The sequence below is a fragment of the Phyllostomus discolor genome, chromosome X (assembly GCF_004126475.2).
Source record: "Phyllostomus discolor isolate MPI-MPIP mPhyDis1 chromosome X, mPhyDis1.pri.v3, whole genome shotgun sequence".
Classification (NCBI taxonomy): Eukaryota; Metazoa; Chordata; class Mammalia; order Chiroptera; family Phyllostomidae; genus Phyllostomus; species Phyllostomus discolor.
Genome location: NC_050198.1, coordinates 8,795,715 through 8,807,582, shown reverse-complemented (window position 1 = coordinate 8,807,582; position 11,868 = coordinate 8,795,715).

Genomic DNA, 11,868 nt, shown 5'->3' with positions numbered 1-11,868 from the left:
GTATTGGAAACAGCCCAAGTGCCCATCAGTAAATGAGTGGATCAAAAAACTATGGTACATTTATACAATGGAATACTATGCAGCAGAAAGAAAGAAAGAGCTCCTACCCTTCACAACAGCATGGATGCAACTGGAGAGCATCATGATAAGTGAAATCAGCCAGGTGGTAAAAGACAAACACCATATGATCTCACATTTAGGTGAAATCTCATCAACAAAACAAACAAGTGAGCAAAATAGAACCAGAGACTTGGAAATAGGAATAAACTGACAGTGACCAGAGGGGAGGGGGATAATGGGGGAAAGAAAGGGAGGGGGCAAATAAAGGAACATGAATAGAGGACTCATGGGTGCGGACAATGGAGGATTGACTGTGGGAGTTGGGGGGATGGGGTAGGGATGAGCAATGGGGAAAAAAGTGGGACAACTGGAACTAAAAAACAAAAAATAAAAATAAATGTTTTTGTGATTTGTGGATTTTCTTTTTTTTTGAGAAAAGATAGTCACTCTTATTCTTGGTACATTTCTGACTGCTCCTTGCTTGCTGCATTTCATACTTTTTCCTATTGTACATACTTTTTTATAGCACAACTCCTTGTTTTTTTGCTAGAGTGGCCTGGTAAAAGCAACCATGGCTAAAACAGGGCACTTTATGTTACACTTATAGTAGAAAACCACTCAAAAGCAAGAATACAAAAATAAAGCTTTCTGTAAGAATCAAATAAGACCCTTTAGGTAAGTTTAAAATGCTATAATCATCTGACAAATACTCTGTGATTATCTTTATGACATATCAAAAGTTCTCTGTGAAAAGAACTTTTTAAGGTCAAGGACTGAATCTGATGTCCCTTTCATGGTTTTTGTTGGTTTCTGAAAGCTGATTACAAAGAGCCCCAAAGCTTGCTCAAGAGCAAGAGACATTCACATTTCTCCCTTTGAACCACAGGAGAAAATCGACTTCTACTGCCAATGGGCATTCTCATCTCTTCTCCAATAGCACCTATGCCACCTCTTTTCTGGATCAGCAGCTTCCCTAGGTACTTTCATAACCATAATGTGATATAAGGATGGGTTAATTACTTTTTATGTGTATACACACAATGTGTTTACTATAACAAGTTCTTTTCATATATGGGTTCATAAGTAGTTTCATTATTTGATAGCCATCATATACATTATACAATCTTTTAAAAATTAATTTATTTTATTGTTCAAGAACAATTGTCTCCATTTTACCCCTACCACTCCCCCCACCCCACCCATCCTCACCTCTTACCTTCCATCCTACCCCACTTTGGCTTTGTCCATGTGTCCTTTATACACGTTCTTTGACAACTCTTGTCCTTCTTTCCCCTGTTATCTCCTTCCACCCACCCCTCTGTTTACTGTCAGACTGTTCTTTATTTCAGTGTCTCTGGTTATATGTTGCTTGTTTGTTTGATTTGTTTATTAGGTTCCACTTATAGGTGAGATCATATGATTTTTGGGCAGTTGCGTGCAAAAAAATGAAATGACCACCAACTTATACCATACACAAAAATAAACTCAAGATGGATAAAAGATTTAAATATAAGTTGCAACAGCATAAAAGTCCTAGAGGAGAACATAGGCAGGAAAACTTCAGATATTCCACATAGTAATAGTAATATTTTTACCAACATGTTCCCTAGAGCAAGGGACATAAAGGAAAGAATAAACAAATGGGACTTCATCAAAATAAAAAGCTTCAGCATAGATAAAGAAAACATCAGCAACATGAGAAGGGAACCAACCATATGGGAAAATATATTTGCCAGTGATACCTCAGAGAAGGGTTTGATCTCCAAAATATATAAAGAACTCACATGACTGCACTCCAAGAAGATAAACAGCCCAATTTAAAAAAGGATGGTTTATAAATTCTACATCTTATCCTAAAAAAATTAGAAAGTGCCAAAGTTTTCAAATAAAGAAGTTTAATTTTAAAAAATATGCAAAGCAAAATATAGTGATATGGGTGTATTCAAACAAAATTGCCAGTGCTTCCCTAAGGCAAAATTAGACATAGGCACAGTTCACCTCTATCTTCGCTCGTTCTCTTATTTTATTTTATTTTTAAAATTTATTGATTTTTATTTTAATCATTGTTCAAGTACAGTTTTCTCCTTTTTACTCCCAATCCAGCCCACCCACCCAACCCTCCCCACTTCCCTCCCATTACCATCCCCCCTAGCTTTTGTCCCTGTGCCCTTTAAATTTGTTCCTGTAAACCCTTCCCATTCTCCCCTGAAATTCCCTCTTCTCTCCCCTCTGTTCACTGTCAGCCCGTCCTCTATTTAAGTGTCTTTAGTTATACTTTGCTTGTTTCTTTGTTTTGTTGTTTAGGTTCCTGTTAAAGGTGAGATCATATGGTATTTGTCTTTCACTGTCTGGCTTATTTCGCTTAGCATAAGGCTTTCCAGCTCCATCCAAGCTGTTGCAAAGGGTAGGAGCTCCTTCTTTCTTTCTGCTGCATAGAATTCCATTGTGTAAATGTACCATAGTTTTTTGATCCATTCATTTACTGATGGGCATGTAGGTTGCTTCCAGCATCTAGCTATTGTAAATTGTGCTGCTATGAACATCGGGGTGCATAGGTTGTTTTGTATTGGCGTTTTAGTGTTCTTAGGATATAGTCCCAGCAGTGGAATTGCAGGGTCAAAAGGCAGATCCATTTTCAGTTTTCTGAGGAAGTTCCATACTCCTTTCCATAGTGGTTGTACCAGTCTGCAGTTCCACCAACAGTGCACTAGGGTCCCCTTTTCTCCACAACCTCTCCAACACTTGTTGTTTGTTGCTTTGTTTATGATGGCCATTCTGACTGGTGTGAAGTGGTATCTCATTGTGGTTTTAATATGCATCTCTCTGATAGCTAGCGCTATTGAACATCGTTTCATGTGTCTTTGGATCTTCTGTATGTCCTCCTTGGAGAAGTGTCTGTTCAAGTCCTTTGCCTATTTTTTAATTGGGTTGCTTGTCTTTTTAGAGTGGAGTCATCTAAGTTCTTTATATATTTTGGAGACTAAACCCTTGTCTGAGGTATCATTGGCAAATATGTTTTCCCATATGGTTGGTTTTCTTTTTATTTTGATACTGTTTTCTTTAGGTATGCAGAAGCTTTTTATTGTGATGAGGTCCCATTTGTTTATTCTTTCCTTTATGTCCCTTGCTCCAGGGGACATGTCAGTAAAAAGGTAACTGCGTGAAATATCTGAGATTTTCCTACCTACATTCTCCTCTAGGACTTTAATGGTGTCATGGTTTATATTTAGGTCTTTTATCCACCTTGAATTTATTTTTGTATAAGGTGTAAGTTGGTGCTCGAGTTTCATTTTTTGCATGTAGTTCTCCAGCTCTCCCAACACCATTTGTTGAAGGGGCTATTTTTACTCCATTTTATGCTGCTGCCCACTTTGTCAAATATTAATGGGCTGTAGAAACATGGGATTATTTCTGGGCTCTCTGTTCTGTTCCATTGGTCCATGTGCCTGTTTTTATGCCAGTACCAGGCTGTTTTGATTACAGTGGCCTTGTAGTATAGTTTAGTGTCAGGTATTGTGATCCCTCCTACTTTACTCTTCTTTCTCAAAATTGCAGCAGCTATTCAGGGTGGTTTATGGTTCCATATAAATTTTTCAAGTGTTTGTTCTATGTCTGTGAAATATGCCATTGGTACTTTAATAGGTATTGCATTGAATGTGTAAATTGCTTTGGGCAGTATGGACATTTTGATTATGTTAATTCTTCCAATCCATGAGCACGGTATGTTTCCATTTGTTTGTGTCTTCCTTGATTTCTTTCTTCAGTGTTATGTAGTTTTCTGAATACAGGTCCTTTACCTCTTTGGTTAGGTTTATTCCTAGGTATTTTATTTTTCTTTTTGCTATTTCAAATGGGATTTTTTTCTTGATTTCTGCTTCTGCTGTTTCATTGTTGGTGTACAGAAATGCCTTTGATTTCTGGATATTGACTTTGTATCCCACTGTTTTGCCAAATTCATTTATTAGGTCAAGCAATTTTTTGGTGGAGTCTAAAGGATTTTGTATGTACACTATCATGTCATCTGCAAACAGTGACAGTTTTGTTTTCTCCTTTCCAATTTCGATGCCTTTTATTTCTTTTTCTTGCCTGATCGCGGTGGCTAAAACTTCCAGTACTATATTGAATAGAAGTGGTGAAAGTGGATAGCCTTGTCTTATTCCAGATCTTAGTGGAAAAGACTTTAATTTTTGCCCATTGAGTATGATATTGGTTGTAGGTCTCTCATATATGACCTTTATTATGTTGAGGAATGCTCCCTCTATTCCCACTTTGCAGAGTGTTTTTGTCATAAATGGGTGCTGTACCTTATCAAATGCTTTTTCCAAATGTATTGATATGATCATGTGGTTTTTGTCTTTGCTTTTGTTTATGTGATGTATTACATTTACTGATTGGCGACTATTGTACCATCCTTGCATCCCTGGGATGAATCCCACTTGGTCATGGTGTAGGATGTTTTTAATGTACCGTTGGATGCGGTTTGCCAGTATTTTGTTGAGGATTTTATCATCTATGCTCATCAGCGATATTGGCCTGAATTTTTCTTTCTTTCTTGTGTCTTTATCTGGGTTTGGAATTAGGATGATGTTGGCCTCATAAAAAAGTGTTTGGGACTCCTCCATCTTTTTGGATTTTTTGGAATAGTCTGTGAAGGATAGGGTTTAGCTCTTCCTTAAATGCTTTGTAGAATTCTCCTGTGAAACCATCTGGCCCAGGGGTTTTGTGTGTTGGGCGTTTTTTTGATTACTGTTTCAATCTCTTTTGCTGTTATTGGTCGGTTCAGGCTTTCTGCTTCTTTTTCATTGAGTTTTGGAAGATTATATGTTTCTAGAAATTTGTCCATTTCACCTAGGTTTTCAAGTTTGTTGGCACACAGTTCTTTGTATTAATTTCTTACAATGCTTTGTATTTCTGTGGTATCTGTTGTAATCTCTCCTCTTTCATTTCCAATTGTGTTTATTTGGGTCTTCTCTCTTTTTTTCTTGATGAGTCTGCTCAAAGGCTTGTCAATTTTGTTTATCTTTTCAAAGAACCAGCTCCTGGACTCATTGATCCTTAGAATTGTGCTTTTAGTCTCTGTGTCATTGAATTCTGTTTTGATCTTGGCTATTTCCCTCCTTCTGCTTGCTCTGGGCTGTCTTTGTTGTTGTCCCTCGAGTTCTTGTAGGCATAGGGTTAGACTGTTTGTTTGAAATGTTTCTCTCTTTTTTAGGTAGGCCTGTATTGCTATGAACTTCTCTCTCAGGACTGCCTTCACTGTGTCCCATAAGTTTTGGGTTGTTCTGAGTTCATTTTTGTTTGTTTCAAGAAACTTGTTGATTTCTTTCCTGATTTCATTCTCGACCCATTCATTGTGTAATAGCATGCTATTCAATCTCCATGATTTTGAGTGTTTTGGGTTTTTCCTCTGGGGTTGGTTTCTAGTTTCAGTCCCTTGTGGTCAGAGAAAATGCTTGGTATGATTTCAATTCTCTTGAATTTGTCGAGGCTTGTTTTGTGTCCTATCACATGGTCTATCTTTGAAAATGTTCCATGTGCATTTGAAAAGAATGTGTACTTAAAATAAAAAGATATATATATATATATATAATATATATATATATATATGTATATATATATATCTCAGTTAAGTTCATTTCATCTAGGTCATTGTTCAATGCGACAATATCTTTGTTGATATTTTGTTTGGAAGGTCTATCGTTTTTTGACTGTGGGGTGTTAAAATTCCCCACTATAATTGTGTTGCTGTCAATATCTTTCCTTAAGTCCTCTAAGATTTTCAATATGTATTTGGGTGTTCCTATGTTGGGTGCATATATATTTACAATGTTTATGTCTTCTCGGTGGATTCTTCCCTTGAGTATTATGAAGTGACCTTCTGGGTCTCTCTATGGCCCTTTTTTTGAAGTCTATTTTGTCTGATATGAGTATTGCTACCCCGGCTTTTTTTTTTCCTGTGCATTTCTTTGGAAAATTTATTTACAGCCCTTCACTTTCAGTCTGTGTAGGTCTTTTGTCCTGAGGTGGGTCTCTTGTAGGCAGCATATGTGTGGGTCATGCTTTCTTATCCATTCAGCTATTCTATGTCTTTTGATTGGAGCGTTTAATCCATTTATGTTTGAGGTTATTATTGATAGGTACTTATTCATTGCATTTATGTATGTGTGTTACTCTCTCTCTCTCTCTTTTCCTTCCTTTCCTTAAAGCAGTCCCTTTAGCATGTGTTGCAGAGCTGGTTTGGTGGAAGTGTATTCTTTTAGATTTCTTCAGTCTGGGAAGCCTCTTGTTTGGCCTTCTATCTTGATTGAGAGCCTTGCTGGGTAAAGTAGGCTTGGTTGCAGACCTCTGGTTCTCATTACTTGGAATATTTCTTGCCATTCTCTTCTGGCTTAGAGTGTTTCCATTGAGAAGTCAGCTGGAACTTTATTAGGGCCCCCTTTATGTTACTTCCTGTTTCTCCCTTGCTGCCCTTAATATTTTCTCTTTGTCTTGGGATTTCCCCATTTTAATTATGATGTGTCTTGAGGTGGGTCTCTTTGGGTTTCTCTTGACTGGGACTCTCTGTGTTTCCTGGATTTGCGTGACTTTTTTGATCATCAAATTAGGGAAGTTTTCCATCATTACTTTTTCAAATAGGTTTTCTATTCCTTGCTCTTCTTCTTCCCCTTCTGGTATCCCTATTATACGGATATTATTACGTTTCATATTGTTTTGCATTTCTCTTAATCCCTCTTCATTCTTTCTGACCCTCTTTTCCTTTTCTTGCTCTTTCTGGGTGTGTTTTTCTACTTTGTCCTCCAATTCGCTAATCTGATCTTCTGATTCATCAATCCTGCTTTTGATTCCTTCTACTGTGTTCTTCAGTTCAGAAATTGTATTCTTCATTTCCTCTTGGCCCTTGTTGATAGTTTCTGTTCCCTTTTTCATGTTGATATAGTTTTCGGTGAGATCGTTGTAGCTTCCCTCTAGTTTCTGGTAGCTCATTGTGAGCTCATTGAGCTTCCTGACAATCATTGTTTTGAACTCAATATCTGATAGTTGAGTTGCCTCTATTTCATTTAGCATTCTTTCTGAGGCTTCCTCCTTTCCCTTCATTTGGGGATTGTTCCTTTGTCTTCTCATTGTTCTTGAGACTCTTCTTGTTAGCCTCTGTTTCTTAAATTGATCTGTTCTTGTTCCCCGTGATTATGGTGTGAACTTCTGTGGTAAAATAGCTGTGAGATTCAGTGGTGCAGTCTCCTTCGTGTATCCTGGTGTTCACAGCTTCCCCCTACTCTTTTTTGTGATCGGTTGGAAGAGTAAAGGAAAATGGTTTAAGACAGCAAGACAATATTCTATGGTATTTATAGTAGCAGCCAGTAGAGAAGAGATGGGAGATCCTTTGGCTACGTATAGTGTTAACCATGATCTTCTATGCCACTAGCCACGTTTTAGAAAGGATGGAAAGAAGATAAGACTCTTATTGGGGACGAAAGGATTGTTAGTTCAATCTAGAAAGCTGTGAGGCTGTGGGAGGTCAGATTCTAATGTAGGGTGGGAATAAAGATTTGTAAATAGGAGTAGTGTGTAAAAGAATAGAGGCAACCCCCACAATAATATAGTTCAGGAAATTGCAAAGTGAGCTGAGATCAGGTAGGGGTGTTGAGTAGTATTTACAATTGGATGAACTAGGTCTTATTTACATTGAAATTAAAGCAACAGTCATGAGGCATAATCTATGAGATCTAGATAACAAGAATAAGGAGTATAGTACCTTGAGAGGTGTACTAATGGAACACAAATGAAGGATAGTAAATTATCAACACACTATGACTGAGATAACAGGGGGAACCTATCAAATGACAGTATAACCAGCCAAGCAAAGAAGATTATACAGAAAGAAAAAGAATACCAAAATACTATCTTAAAAAATATCAGAAAAGTGAAAAAAAGATAATACAAATTTGCAGTAACTTGCAAGCTCAGAAAAAAAAGGGAAAAAAAGCAGAAGGTGGAATGCAGTAGAGATAAATTTGGAGTAGAAGGAATAATACTAGGATGAAAGGAAGAGAAACATAAGGAATTGAGAGACATAAAAATAATAAGAATTAAAAAATAAAAAGTCACTTAAAAAACAAGATAAAATCAAACAATCAACCAACAACAGCCAAAAAAACCAACCCCCCCCCAAAAAAAACAAAACAAAAAGAAAAAGCCAGAAAAACAAAACAAAACAAAGCCCACCTCTTGTTGGTTTCTAACTGGCCAGACCAGTTTTTCTGGTCTTGCTGGCTTCAGCAGGCTGAGGGGCCTGTGGAATGCTTAACACTCTTCCCAGTCAAAACTCAGTCAGTCTCTCTGGCCCTGTCCCCAGAGCCAATCCGACTTCCCCCTGTAGGACCCTGGGCACTCCTGAGCATGCTCTTCAGAGCTCACTGTTGATGATTTACTATTTTAACCTCTTGAAGTTATGTTAACAGTGACTCTGTGGAAGACAACATTTTCTGACTCAGTGGGAGAACTGATGCCATTTCAAGACCTTCACTAGGTTGGTTGGAGCAAAGTCTTAGCGAGGGAAACCAATGTCTTTAATGGAGAGCTTGCCTGTTTTGTTTAGCTATTAAGTTTGCCCTATAAATATGGCCATTATTTTGGTAAATGCAAGAGAAACATATTGAAGTTCTGCAAGTACAGAGTATAGGACATCTTCTGTCAAGAAATATGTTTTTGTTAAAAGAAACCTTCCTATACTATGTTCTTCTTTTCATGAATTACTTTTTTCTGGTGGGGAAAAAACTCTCTTCTAGCTGCTTCCAGCTTCAGAACCAGAGTATCCATTTTTGTTGTACTTAATCATTACTTTGAAAACCTTAAATTTGTTAGTCTAGGTATACAGCTTATCCTGCTCACTCCATGAGTAGCAAATCTATCAGTTTACCATGTGTAGTGTTTAATGCTTTGTTGGTTGCTGCATGCAACTATTTTTTTTCCTTTTTGGCAGGAGCTGGCTGACTGCTATTTTATCAAGGGAATGTGGTGGCAGCTTCAAGCTTAAAATATTTTGACATAATATAAAAGTGACTCTGTTTACTTAACTTCAAGGCTGTTTGTTCTTTAGAAATGAATTTACTCAGGGCTATAGTTTTTGGGGTTCTGCTGAATGAGGATTAAGTCAATTATTTATGGTTTTTATACATCACCGGCAAAATGTGTCTATTAAATGTATGAAAATTTACAGTTGAATCAGAAGAGAATTGTCAGTGGAGCTAAAGCATTGCTTAGTAGATATATTATTTTGTCACCATTACAGTTAATATTTCTGCCTTGACTTGGCACTGAGTAAGACAGAAACTACTTCACATGATTTTGAGACTAATACTTTCTACCTTCTGTATCTTATTACTGTTTTCAAATTCCTGGGCTGAATCAATATCTGTAGAATATTATTGAAGGCATTTAATGTATAAGCCATTAAAATGACATGATGAACACAAATCATCTTCCCCCCCAAAACCTTGACTAAATGGTAGTTATTGATGTCATTATTGTTACTATTATTATTCTGAGCATAAATCTAAACTTTATTAGTATCATGGGATTAATAAGCAACCCAACTTCACATAACTAGCTCTTTGTGTACTTGATAGCTAGAGACTACATCAGGGCAGAATCCATCTTTGTTGGCAGTTTCCTAAGTATTTAAAAAATATCCTTTGAGCAAAAATGGTGCCTGTATAGAAACAGTGCTGGAAAATACATTGGTATTTAATAAACACAATTGTTAATTGAGAGTTTATTTTACTTTGTTTCATTTTATTTTCAGAGAGGAGAAGGGAGGGAGAAAGATAGGGAGAGAAATATTGATGCAAGAGAGAAACATCAACCTGTTGCCTCTTGCACACTCCCAACCAGGGACTGAAGTGGCAACCTAGGCATGTGCCCTGACCGGAAATCAAACTAGCAATCCTTCACTTTGCAGGATGACGCCCAACCAATTGTGCCACACCAGCCAGGGTGTTAAATGAGTTTTTAAATAAGTTAATGATGAGTGAATGAATTAATGAATACATGATTAAATGAATGAGGAAAGCATGTATCTAGCACTGTGTTCTGTGTACCAGGTTATATAATATAACATTCTTTTACAAGTGACAGAAGACCTTAAAGATCTTAGAATCTATCTACTAATTTTGTAGATAAGAAAATAGGGGTGAAATAATTTGCTTGATTATGTTAGTTGGTGTTGGCCCCAAATGCTTAATGATCCTCTCTTTGTATGACAGATTAGAGTTTTCTTGAATATACCTTAGGGCCTGAGATCTGCATAGGGCATTACAAAGAATGTGGGCTTAAGAGGAAGAGAGACCTGGGTTTAGAGCTCAGTTTTGCATTTTCTAGTTGTGTGTTCCTGGGCAAGTCATTTAACCTGAATCTTAATTTATTTTTAAAATTATTTTATTTTATTATTTTTAATACTTTTTATTGTTATTTGAATACAGTTGCCTCCATTTCCCCACCACTGCTTTCCCCAGCCTCACCCACTCCCACCCTCCATCCTTCCCCCCTTTGTCTTTGCCCATGGGTCCTTTATCAATGTTCCTTGTTGACCCTTTCCCTTCTTTCCCCCATTGTCTCCCTCCCTGCTCCCCTCTGTTACTGTCAATTTGTTCTTTATTTCAATGTCTCTGGTTATATTTTGCTTGCTTGTTTTTTTGTTGATTAGGTTCCACTTATAGGTGAGAGCATATAAATCTTAATTTCTTACCAGTGACATAAGATCTACCTCACAGGGACATTTTAGATGATATAAGTTGTGTAAAGTACCCAGGAAAAAATAAACATGAATTGGTAATGCTTTCCTCTTTCTTTGATGTAGCATATTGTAAAAATTATATAAACAGAGGGTATCAGTCCACTCAGCCTACATAATTTACTTTTTAATTCAAAATTAACACCAGAGCTGATCTTACCATATCTAAAGGTTTTCAATAATTTTATTTCCCCATAATAGGAAATCTCACTTCACTGTTTTGCCATCTAAGAAGATACAGACAATTGGTTATAGAATAGGTTGTTATGGAAAATTTCAATTGTCTTATGTACTTGAATTCTTCCCTGTTAAAATTCATGAAAGCTAGCAAAATTATCTGTCATTAATGTTAGGCATTTTGAAATTTTCTGAGAAGAATTTTTTTGTACTCCAATTATATATAAGTAACACCGCTGGCCTTAAACCATTTATTAATTTACTCCCATTCACCTGTTTGCTCAGATTCTGTAGGATATGCTGTCATTGGGTACTGAGAGTGCTGAAAACAAAGAGCACTATCTCCTGCATCCCTAACATGACTGATAACTCCCATAGAAAAGGAGCTGTTGCATCTGGGTCAAGGCATTATAGATACAATTTAAGAAAATTGAAAACAAGATAAAAGACCCAGGTCATTAATCATCTTTGCCGGTATTTTTTTTTCTGGAGAAGTGGATTAAATCATTTCTTCATGTTGGTAAATAAAATGAAGAATAGCATTGTGACTTTTGCTCATTTTATTTTCTTCATCTGAAAGCAAATTAAAAATCTTGATGATAAAATGAGTAAAAGAGTTAGTGACTGATTAACATGTACTAGGGACTTGTGTATTATTGTCACAGGAGTCCTGTGGACTAGGGAAACACAGCTTAGATAGTTCAATTATCTACTCAAAATCATACAGCTAGTGGATCTAGTACTCAAACCCAGGTGTGCTCTTAATCCTGCTTAATATCGTCTAAATATTAATCAGCCTATGCATGTGGTTTTAAAACCACAGTGAGAAAAGGGAAGTATAG